The sequence below is a fragment of the Lycium barbarum genome, chromosome 7 (genome assembly GCF_019175385.1).
Source record: "Lycium barbarum isolate Lr01 chromosome 7, ASM1917538v2, whole genome shotgun sequence".
Taxonomy (NCBI): domain Eukaryota; kingdom Viridiplantae; phylum Streptophyta; class Magnoliopsida; order Solanales; family Solanaceae; genus Lycium; species Lycium barbarum.
The window spans coordinates 95,903,096-95,915,618 of record NC_083343.1 but is presented as its reverse complement, the minus strand read 5'-3'; the positions used below and the strand labels follow the sequence as shown (position 1 = coordinate 95,915,618).

At 36.7% G+C, this 12,523-nt stretch overlaps 1 long non-coding RNA gene across 1 annotated transcript; it reads right to left on the bottom strand.

Moving 5' to 3' along the window:
* Nucleotides 1-215: 215 nt before the first annotated feature.
* LOC132603592 (uncharacterized) lies at nt 216-4,556 on the bottom strand. Its single transcript, XR_009568426.1, has 2 exons — nt 4,116-4,556; nt 216-3,775 (listed from the first exon to the last, which is right to left on the bottom strand). It is a non-coding gene; the product is annotated as an uncharacterized LOC132603592 (long non-coding RNA).
* Between the last annotated feature and the right edge of the window lie 7,967 nt (nt 4,557-12,523).

Below are 12,523 nucleotides of genomic sequence, written 5' to 3'. Positions count from 1 at the left end.
TATGTGATATACTTATATCCCATGTAAAGAGAATACCTTTGCGCCAATTATTTGGGCCACAATGATAGAAAAACCATTTGTTCTTGCTCGAGAATTGATTCGTTAAAGTTTAGACCTGCCATTAACTCAACACTAGTAATAATAGGAAATTAAATCAATCTTAACTTTAACTGATCGCGAAATACCCAATTGGCAAGCTTCGGGTTTCAACTGGATTAAGAAGGAAAACCAAAATAAATAGGTTAGCAATTTGTTATAGATCCAAATATACATGTAAAACTTGGATACATAAATTTAGATAGAAATAAATAAGGTTTAAGACTTGAGCCCTATTTGCCCCTTTTCTAGTTCTTCGGCCAAACATGTTGTGCTTCCAAATTTCTTCGCTTCAACTTTTGGTACATCGTTGTTCTATTGCCTCGCGTTATTTGTACCTCGCAAAAATATGAAAGAAAAATGTTAGAAAAAATGATACGCCACCCCGTAGGGTGACGTTTAGGAACATGAATAATATCCCGCGGACTCGTATCAAACTTTGAGAGCTTTGATTACGGAGGCTCAGACTCACGGTTCCGAATATGGCAAAGGAACCTGAATCATGTCGCGGCTACATACTAGTGGCCATTCTAGTTGCCTTGCCAAGCGCATGTTGGTTCCTACCTCGTGATATAACCGTGAGATCATCACTGCCTAAGCCGATGGATAACCTTTCCGGGCTAGGCATGCTCAAGTTAAGTATCTATTCAAATCAGTAAATTTTCATCAAGTAGAGAAATATGTTCTTTTAAATTGTGGCCTCAAGTTTAGATACTTTTCGTCGGCCCCATAGTGTAGCATCTGTTCAAATCAGGTGGACATCACAAGTGGCAGCCTGTTCCTTTTAAAGAAGGAAGGCAGCTCATCGAGCAACATAACAATAACTATTTTTCATCAGACAACTGGGACTTAAACGTAGCAACTAGTCCATGCCTTTAAAGACAACAAAATGACCCAAAGAGTAGTGACATTGCCTTTATAAATGTAACGCAATTGGCCTAAAATATTCAGCAATAACTCCTCAATATATAGCAACAGATTAATCAAGGCATTAGTAGAAAAATGAGTGTCAAAGTGCAGCATTTGTTTTCTTGTCAAACAGGACAGTAACTCGGCAACGCGCTGCAATTAAGTGCAGGGTTTGGCTTAGAGAAATGCAGCAGCAGTTGCCTCCAAATGTAGCAACGATTTAACTCAAAAATACAGCAGCCCATGGCCCCAAGATGCAGCAGAGAAGTAGGCTTCCCTCTAGAAACAACAGCCCAAAAATACATAGCAAAGTGAAGTCTCAAGTACAGCAAACAAATTGTCAAAGTGTGGCATTTTTCCTCCCCAAAATGCAGCAACCATTTGTCTTTAATAACCAACAGCCTATGACCTCAAAGCTTCCCAAAACTTGGCTCAAAATCTCAACAACAACTAGCTAAATATAGCAGCAGTTTCAACCCCGAATGAGCCTCAAAATAGAGCGAAAACTCAGCCCTTTAGTGCAGCCCACAGCAACTAAATCACTCAAAGATGGCATTTTCAGCCCCAAAATACAGTGAACATTCAACCAAAATACTGACACTAAATCAGTCCCAAACTGAGTTGTAAATGGCCAAAAATGAAGCAACAAATGGCCCCAAATTGCAGCAGAAACTCAGCAGCACTGAACCACCAAAATGCCGCAGTTAATAAATCCCAAAGGCGGTGCAAATGGTCAAGAATATAGCAACTCATGGCAGCCAACACGATAACAAAATTGCAACAAACATAACAGCAATATCTTTTCCTCGTATTGCCTCAGAATGCAGCTCATTTCAATAATCAACACTGAGCAGTAGCTTACTCAAAATGTAGCAAGAGCAGTGCCCTAAATGTTGTAGCTAATGACTCTAAATGTGGCAACTTTTAGCCTCAAGCAAAACTCAGCAATAAGCACATCAAACAAGCAGCATGTCTTCCTCAGATATGCAATATCATTTGAGGTTTGAAACTCCCCAAGTCATGCAAAGAAGAGGAAGGGTGAAGAAGAAGAATAAGCATCTAGGAGTACATATTTTTAACAAGCTAACAACAAGTGAAAGTACAAAGTGTTTTGATGTTTTGAAATATTGACTTGATTTTGTCTAAATTTCGAAAGACATATTGACATATCAAGGAAGGACAAAGATTCACATATTGGGTGCGAAAGAACATACAAGACAGTTTCAAAATAAAATCAATGTATCTTGATTTCACAAATTGTAAAGACATAGTCACTTACTGTTAAGAATCTCGGAAATAACTCAGCTTAAGAGAGAAGTCGATCATTTGGAATAGTTTGCCAGAAAGTAAAAGAAATACCAACTACCAAACATGCTTTAAAAAAAACAATGGGCCTTAAGGCTGCCTACAAATAATAAACATCAAGTTCAATGATTCACAGGCAACAAAAGGGGTTACCACTTTCCGAGTTTTCGATACCGCACAAGGTCAAAAGGTTTCTAGAGCCTCAGGCATGGCGGACTATCGGAGGATGCTAAACCAAAACCCAAGGTTTGCCTTGACTTTCAGCCGGCAAAACAAAAGGATTTTATTCAGAGAAGCTACTGAAATAAAAGGCAAACTAGACTTGAACTTGGATATTTTACGAATATTTATACATGAGAGGTTTTTTTTTTAGGAGGAGCTTTCAAATGAGACAAATTCTTTCGATACATACTTCCTTTTTAAATATCATGACATGATATTTTGTAGAGATCAAGCACTAATTATAGAAATAAGGTTGTTAAACTAATCCTTGTTTAATACTCCAAAAAAAAGTATTTTCAAGCAAAGAGAACTTGAGAACATAGGCCTAACAGATTACAAACTAATTTATTCCAGTTTTCACTCATTAGGGAAGTTTATACGCATTGCAAATTCAAGTTACAAGTGAAAAAAGATTTGAACCCCAAATATATGATATCTTTCCTTAAATAAACTCATGATTAGTACTAGCCTGTGGACACCTTGATTTTAGGAGAAACAGAGACGAGATTACATATTCTACACACACTTAACAGAGACTTGAACGGAATCTGAATTATTAAAGTGACTACATTTTAATTTTATAAACTGAAGCGAGATGAGAGACGAAGGGGATTACCATGCTAAAAACAGCAAACAAACAGTTACTAGAACCACATGTATGGACTGTGTTTTAAAACCAACTAGCAAGCTATCACTGATTACATACTAGTTTTTCACAAAGATTAGAGCAAAACAGCCTCCCAAATATGGATAAAGAAACATTTGAAACAAAACAGCCAAAGCAATCGCCTAATTACTCATTCAAACTACAAAGCAATCGCCTAATTACTCATTCAAACTAACTTCACTCTTATGACTTCTATTAGCGATCTGGTTCCTTTCACCTTTTATATGGTGAAAATGGCAACACACAGGTTATAATAGATGCAAAAGCGGAAAATTAGATGAGGACATAGTTATTCATATATTCGACAAGTCGAATCCATATTTCTCTTAAGTAGTTTACTTTAAGTTTTCCAGTAGCCCTTTACACGTACATGATTTATATTAAATAAAATGGCAACATCAAGTATTGTAACAAACGCCTAAACAGAAAATTAGGCGAGCGACACCAACGTTCAATTATTTATGCATTCACTCATTGGACTAAAATAAAAGTAGGGAAAAGGAAAGTTACTGACCTTCTCCGGGGCAGCGAACTGAGGTGATTCGTCGTTGTCGAGTCGCCAAATCCGCTCGTTAACTCCTCTCGGAATATATTTTATGTCAAAGAGTAGAATGTAAAGAGTGATTTCTTTCCCTTGTTCTCATAAAATGAAAGAAGGGAGGTTTTCCACTGAGAAAGCTTGTAAAAAATAATAAGAGAAGAGGATTTTCTCCCAATTGAAAAGCTCGTTCGAAAGGAGGGATTTCTTTAGCCTTCAAAAACCCATTTCAACACAAAGCTAAAAGGTTGTATTTATAGCTAGATTTAGGAGCTGAACAGCTTCTCAAGGAAGCCAAGAATTCGAAATTCAAACAAGTGGGAAAATCCTCAGAGACGTTTCTGACAGAGGAGATGATGAAGGGAGGAAAAATCTTACCTTTTCAGACTGATTAGAAAGGAAGAGAGCCGTTGAGAGCGAGAATCTGACGATCCTAACTTGTATCTGTTGTATTGAGAGAGAGTTGATGGGAAATATGTGACTTGTGAGGCCAGTGGCGTCGCTGACCACGTTAACCCAGCGGTCCGACGGCGTGGTAGTGCTGACGAGGTGATGGAAGTGACGTGACGGGGTGGGATGGCGGCGTCGTTTGGTTAGCTGTTGGTTGAAGGGGAAAGGAGTTAGGGGATCGTTTGGTTGGGATGGAAAAAGAGTTAGGGATTTTGTTTGGTTAGGCTGGTTTTTAGGTAGTTTTGGGCCGGGTCGGCGAGAATTGGGCTGGGGCGGTTGAGGGGGATATTGGGCTGCTGATTTGGTTTAGTGAGATGGCCCAATATCTTTGGGTAGATGAATTAATTTCTAACCCCCCCTCTATTTCAATCAATTAAAATATGCTTCTTTGTATCAATTAGTTTCCAAAAATATATACACCTATATAAATTATAATACCAGTAATTTAATATACGTACTTAATTTTAAAATAGAGTAAAAGATGACTAATACGGTAATAAGCAGGATTAAAGAGGAAAATGCCGATGCCAATGTTGATATACGAATATCAACATTATTATTTTTCTTTTGAATGACTTTAATTATAAAAAGTTTCATCCTTTCCAATTATAAAATATGATGTTTGGTCATTTTTAAGAGACCATAAAAAATGTTCTTGATTTTAGCGCAATATATCTCGAAAAATAGTGTAATAATTAGCGAAAATATTTCAAACTCATTTGTTGGGGAATTCTCACGACTGAAAAGCATAGTGAAATTAATTAAACGAAAAGGAGGGTCAAAATTGGGTGTCAACAGTACCCAATCCTTTCTGAAAGGATTTTCAAAAATTCACTGTGAATTGAGCACCACGGTCTGAAATAATGGACATTGGGGTCCCATGCAATCTGATGAGTTCTTGAATATATAACTTGGCATAATCTTCGACTAAATCAGTGGTTTTGACTGGCAAAAAGTGCGTTGACTTAGTAAGTTAGTCCACAATCCCCAAATTGAGTCATGTCTCCAAGATGAGCAAGGTAGACTTGTTATACAGTCTATGTTTATCATTTCCCATTTCCAAACAGGAATATCAATGTTCTAGGCCAAGCCACCAGGCCTCTGGTGCTCGGCTTTCACTTGTAGACAATTTGGTCACTTAGCCAAAAAAATCTGCTACGTTCTTCTTCATGTCGTTCCACCGATAAATTTCCTTGAGGTCATGATACATCTTTGTGGAACTTTGATGAATGGAATACCTGGAGTTATAAGCTTCTGACATAATTCGCTCTCTAAGCCCATCTACATCTAGATTATGTACCTTAAAGTACCATCATCTCCCCCTTGTTCGAAAGTCGTTGTCTTACAGTTGTGAATCCCCTCTTTCAACTGCAACAAGTAGGGATCACTAAACTTTTTCTTCTTCACCTCAGCTACTAAGGAGGAATAAGCCGTGCTTTGAACCACAACTCCACTGTTTTTGGAGTTCAAGAGTCAAACTCCTAGATTTGCTAAGCAGTGAACTTCTTTTGTCATAATTCTCTTATCTGTGTCAATGTGACCTAAACTTCCCATGGATCGCCGACTAAGGACATCTGCTACTACATTCGCTTTCCCTGGGTGATAGAGGATATGTACATCATAATCCTTAAGCAATTCAAGCCATCTTCTCTGTCTAAGATTCAACTCTCTCTGTTTAAAAATATACTGAAGGCTCTTGTGATTTGTGAAAATATCAACGTGAACACCATACAAATCGTGACGCCATATCTTAAGTGAAAAAATCACAGCTGTCAATTCTAAGTCATGAGTAAGATAATGCTTTTCATGAGCCTTAAGCTAACGGGATGCATAAGCTACAACATTATCATGCTGCATTAAAACAATCCGAGACCAATTCCTGAAGCATCACAATAAACCACAAACCATTCGGTTCCTTCTGGTAGCATCAAAACTGGAGCAGAAGTCAACCTCTTCTTGAAATTTTCGAAACTTTGCTCACATGCATCTGACCATTGAAATTTGACCTTTTTCTGAGTCAACTTAGTCAATGGGTCTAAGATAGAGGCCCTCTACAAAATGTCTAAAATAGCTTCCCAAACCGAAGAAACTTCTTATATCCGATACTGAGGTGGGTCTGAACCAATTCTTACGACATCAATTTTCTGAGAATCCACTTTAACACCTTCACCTGAAATTACACGGCCTAAGAACGCCATTGACTTTAGCCAAAATTCACACTTTGAAAATTTTGCATAAAGTTCACAATCCTGAAGTGTCTGCAATACTATTCTGAGATGCTCTGCATGATCATTCTCACTACGGAAATACACCAAAATGTCATCAATAAACACAATGACGAATAAAACAAGATAAGGCTTGAAGACCCTGTTCATGAGATCCATGTGTTTACACCCAATTTTGTCCCTCTTACTCCAACTTATTTTCTGAGTTGCTATTTTACTTCAAAAGGTCATAATAATTTTTATAACATTTTTTTTAATATTATTACAAGTATCATCCCGACATATGAATTTTAATTTACAATACTAAATATTGAAAACATTACAGTTTTAACATATTCAAGCATTTACATAAAGCGATGTTTAATTTGCACTCAAAGCATATATTTCTCTTTACTGTATTCATTTCCATTAATATATATTATTGCTATGGCCTTTTGAAATTAAATTAGCTACCCAATTCCTTAACCAGATATCTCTGATCTCGTAAGTCCCCTTCCCTTTTTACTTTTTGTTAAAACTTTGTTTTATAACTCTTACATTCTTTCCATAAAATATTTTCCCTCTTACTTTTACCGTTTGTTTCCTTTTGCTACTATCCGTTAGTATCACTCCCTCCTTTACACAGGTTTTAATTCTCATCTTGCAATTACAATTACAGATCTTTAGGGAAGATTTCCAAGAATTACTCTAATTTTTCTTATTATATATTTTATTTTATTTTATTGTCAACATCTTCTTAAAATCACTCCAAAAAGCAGAGGGACATTCACGTTGAAAGAAAAAAATCCGCAACCATAGTCGTCCCTCACCTCAAATAGCCAGGCTTCCTAACTTTTCCACCATAACCATGTAAATCATCTTCTAACCACCACAGCGACACAGTAACTCTACCCCTGAAATAGAGAGCGGATAGTCCACGAACACCCTCATCAACGACTCATTACCATGTGAACCGTCAGTTTTCGATCGAGGTCACCGTCGGGAGTTCCATTCAGAGGTTCTTGTCGGGTTTCAGTCTTTTCTGTTAAGGTTCATTCCATATATTGAAAACATTTTGGTTACAGCAAAGGTCCATGTCTTCCACTCTTGTTTTTATTCCATTATTATGCAAGTGAATACATGATTTTGTCTTCTGATATTTGTAGAAATGACGTGAGTTCTGTTACTAGTTATTTGGTCTTCATTCGATGATTTACTTTTCTCAATAGCTTCTTATTTAACTAGCAAATAGTTATAACGTGATTTCAAGTATATCTTTTTTAAGTGTTGATGCTTTGAAGGGAGTCCCATGTTTATGTTGGGAAATAACAATCCCACCCAGAAATAATATCCACGTTAAATAGCAAGAATAAGAGAGTAACAATGACACCAAATCTTTTAATGGGGATAAAATACAATACTTGAACGGAGCATTATAATATCACTTAATACATAGTGTCAAGAGACTACTACACTTCAAAAAAGACAACACTTTTTATTTTACACAACTCACTTAAATATTACTCCCACTCTATTATCTCACAGACTATAGAAAATGGACTGTGATTACTCTCTATTCTCTCAATTACTCTCTCTGTTTGGTGTACTTCAAATGACAGCCGAAGCTCTGTTTATATAGGCATTGGAAGAAGTATAAAACAGCCCAAGGTCTATCATAGCTTTCTTGAGATATGAAGATGCCTTCCTCCATTCGCTTCACTTCTAGGCCCAAGTAATATGACATGAGCCCTATGTCCGTCATCTCGAACTCAAGGAACATAACTTTCTTGAAAGCTTCAAACAACCTTGGGTTATTACCCGTTAGAATAAGATCATCAACATAAAGACAAACAAGCAGAATATCTCCATTTGTATGAACTTTAATGTAAAGAGCATATTCATGGAGACATCGAGTAAACCCATTGTCTTGGAAATACTTGTCGATGCGACTATTCCATGCTCGTGGAGCTTGCTTTAATCCATATAAAGCTTTCTTCAGTTTCAACACTTTATCTTCATGATTTTTGACAAAAAAAAGCCCTGTGGTTGCTCAACATAGACTTCCTCGTCAAGATATCCATTCAAGAATGCCTACTTGACATCTAGTTGATGGATTTTCCACTTCATTTGCGCCGCCAAGGAGATCAGCAAACGGATCATCTTCATGCGGGCAACAGGTGCATAAAATTCCTCATAGTCAATGCCTTGCCTTTGTTTGTAGCCTTTAGCCACAAGTCTTGCCTTGTATCTTTCCACATCTACATGGGTATTCTTCTTTGCCTTGTATAGCCATTTGACACTAATTGCTTGATGACCCTTGGGAACAGTTGTTAATTCCCAAGTGTTGTTATTCTCTATTGCCTTGATCTCCTCCTCCATGGCTTGTCTCGACATTTTATTCGTAACAACTTCATCAAAACTCATTGGTTCGCTGTCAGCAAAGAAACAATACAAAAGATTAAAATTAGTAACTTCTTTTGTATCATCATAGAGCTCTTGGATGCTCCTCAGCCTCTGTGGCCTTTCACTTGAACCTTCTTGAGAAGAAGAAGCAATATTTGCTGGAGAAGGAGGTGGGGTTGCATCCTGTGCGGGTGTCATGGTCTCCTGCTCTGCATCATCTCCAAAGTATGGAAAAAAGGCATATGTCCTTTCTTCCCAAGCCTCCCAATTCCATGTCGCTTGTTCATCAAATTTAACATCACGACTCACCACCACTTTGTTGCTGCTTGGGTTGTATAACTTATAGCCTTTTGAATTTGTGTCATAGCCAACAAACACATGTTTGACACTCCAATCATCAAGTTTCGCTCTCCCATGATGTGGCACATGAGCATAGGCTATACTTCGAAACATTCTCAAGTGCTTGACACTTGGCTTTCTTCCGCTCCATGCTTCTTGAGGTGTTTGATCTCTAACATTTCTTGTTGGAGACCTATTGCTCAAATACACTACACAAGAAATAGCCTCAGCCCAAAATTCTTTTGGCATATTTTTAGCTTTCAGCATACAACTAGCCATATTAAGAATTGTTCAATTCTTTCTCTCCGCAACTCCATTTTATTGGGGTGAATAAGGTATCGTTAGAGGGCGAGGAATTCTGTGAGCCTGACAAAAGTCATTAAATTCTTTTGAAGTGAATTCGCCTCCTCTATCGGACCTTAAAACTTTTATTTCATAGCCACTCTTTTTTTTCTACAAGTGCTTTGAAAATTTTAAATGCAACAAAAGCTTTTAATTTTTGCTTCAAGAAATACATCCAAGTCTTTCTACTGAAATCATCAATAAAAAGCAGGAAGTATTTACTTTTACCAGAAGAAGGTGGATTGATTGGACCACATACATCAGTGTGAGCAAGCTACAGTGGCTTGATTTCTCTTGACGTGGCCTCCTTCGGAAAACTTCTCCTTGCATGTTTTTCAAGAAGACAAGCTTCACACAATTGATCGGGATGGTTGATTGAAGGTATCCCAAGCACCATGTTCTTTTCACCCATTGATTTGAGTGCCTCAAAGTTCAAGTGTCCAAATCGCATGTGCCAACACCATGATTCATCTTATGCATTAGCCTTTAAACACTTTGTATTATTTATCTTAAGATTCAAAGAAAATAATCTATTCTTTGCCATACGCACTTTTGCAATTAATTTTTCACTTGAATCTCTAAGCCAAAGATGCATATTCTTCATAGGAATATCTTATTCTTTTTCAAGAATTTGGACTAAACTCAAGATATTACTTTTCATTTTTTGGCACATAATAAACATCTTGAATTAACTTGTGGCCACCATCTTTACAAGAGATCATAATTGTACCTTTTTCTTCGATTTGAACCTTTGAAGTATCTCCAAAGGACATGTTGCCTGTCACATTCTTAGAAAGCTCCACAAACATATCTTTGCATCCACGCATGTGGTTGCTTGCTCCATTAGCAAGGTACCAAGAACTGCAATGATCCTCTTCTTTGAGTGTCATTAATGATGTTGACTCATCTTCTTCTTTCTTGTCGTCAACAAGGTTAACTTTTTCTTCAACATTACTATGACATTCCCAAAAGTAATGTCCAAATTTATGGCAGTTGTAGGACTCAATTTTAGATTTATCATACCTCGTTTCATTGGTACCCCGGTAATAGCCACGTCCTCTTCCTCCTTTTTGTCCATGACCACGACCTCTAAATGGTTGTTGGCTTCTCCCTTCGTTATTGAAGTTGTTGCCAATATTCCTTCCTCTTCCACGAGTGCCACGACCTCTTCCTTGTCCATTTCCTCTATAACTCCTTTCACCTCCAAAACTTTTTGAAGGATGCCTGAGTTTTCAGAAGTGCATCCAGTGGCTCTTCTTGTCTCCTTTTAATCTTCTCTTTGTGGGCTTGTAAGAACCCTCCAATTGCTCTACTGTCATAGATTTTAAATCTTTAGACTCCTCAGTAGCACACACTACATAATCAAATTTTGGTGTTAAAGAGTGAAGGATCTTTTCTACCACACGCACATCATCTACTTCCTCCTTGTATCTTTTTAACTGATTTACAACAACCATCACTCTTGAACAGAAATCCGAAATGGATTCGAATACTTTCATTTTTAAAACTTCAAAATCAGCCCTTGGAGTTTGAAGTTTTATCTTCTTTACTTTATCAACTCCTTGGAGAGAATTTTGTAAAATCTCCCAATCTTCCTTTGAGGTGGTTGCATCGGCCACCTTCTCAAACATGCCATTATCCAGACTTTGGTGGATCAGAGTGAGAGCTTGTTGATCTTTCTTTCTTGTCTTTGTCAAGACATCTTTTTCATTTTGAGACAAAGTCTCTTCATTATCGGGTTTTGCATACCCTTTGTCTAAAATATCCCAAACATTTGTAGACACCATTTTTCATAATTTTCTTTTGTGAGACAAGCGTACTGAAAAGAGAGTGGACTATTAGATGCCAAGGCTCTGATAACACGTTGTTGGGAAATAACGATCCCACCCAGGAATAATATCCACATTAAAGAGCAAGAATAATAGAGTAACAACGGTACTAAATCTTTTAACAGGGATAAAATATAATACTTGAACGGAACATTATAATATCACTTAATACAACTTGGTAGTGTTAAGAGACTACTACACTTCAAAAGAAACAACACCTTTTTTTTTTTTTTTACACAACTCACTTAAATATTACTCCCACTCTATTATCTCACGGACTATAGAAAATGGACTGTGATTACTCTCTATTCTCTCAATTGCTCTCTCTGTTTGATGTACTTCAAATGAGAGCCAAAGCTCAACCAATCAAAACGTTTGGCCTATGCAATTTGCAAGCAAATTGGCTTCTTGTTCTGACGCCTTAAAAAGTAGCCACCATTCTTCTCTTTCTTCCATCAGCAACTTTCTTTCTTTTTTGATTTTTCCTTTTATTTATTCTTTTAATCTTATTCAATTATTTGCGCCCCACAGTTTACCCTTTTATGATTGAGACTTGAAGTTGGAAGATTAATTGGACCTAATATTTTGCTATGGTTTGGGTTGAGATTAACAAAGTGATCATGTGATTGGTTTTTTAGTTAATGAATATAGGGGTTTCGCTTACTAGTTTGTTGTAATGTGTATTAATATGTAATGTAATGTGCAGATCTGTAATTCCCAATTTCATATATTTAAATTTATAGGATAGCTCTGTTAATGTTAGTTGTTGAATTCGTAAGATATTTTAAACTTATTAAAATGATCCAGAATGCATTTTAAATTTAATATCTTCGTGTACTAGTATACAACCTTAATGGGTACTTTTTCATCATATGGCAGTGGTGTGTTCATGCCGTGGTTTAATTTTATTTCTCTAAGTAAATGTTGATTCATTTGAGTTGCTTAAAATTGGATGTTTTCAATTAAACTGCTCCCATTTTGTGAAAGCATGGTTGTTATTGGTAATCTGTTTGTTGTTGAATTTTTTTCGACCAAATATGATATCAAGGAAGTAGGAATTATTAGAATAAATTGTGTGCAAAAGTTTAGCATGAAACAGTTTCCAGATTTATTATTTTCAAATTATGTAAAAGTAACTTTTCTGTTACCTTCCTCTTTTTGCTCTTACATTTTGGTTGCGTTAATAAAATTAAAGAGTAACGTTGTTCTTTTATGGGCT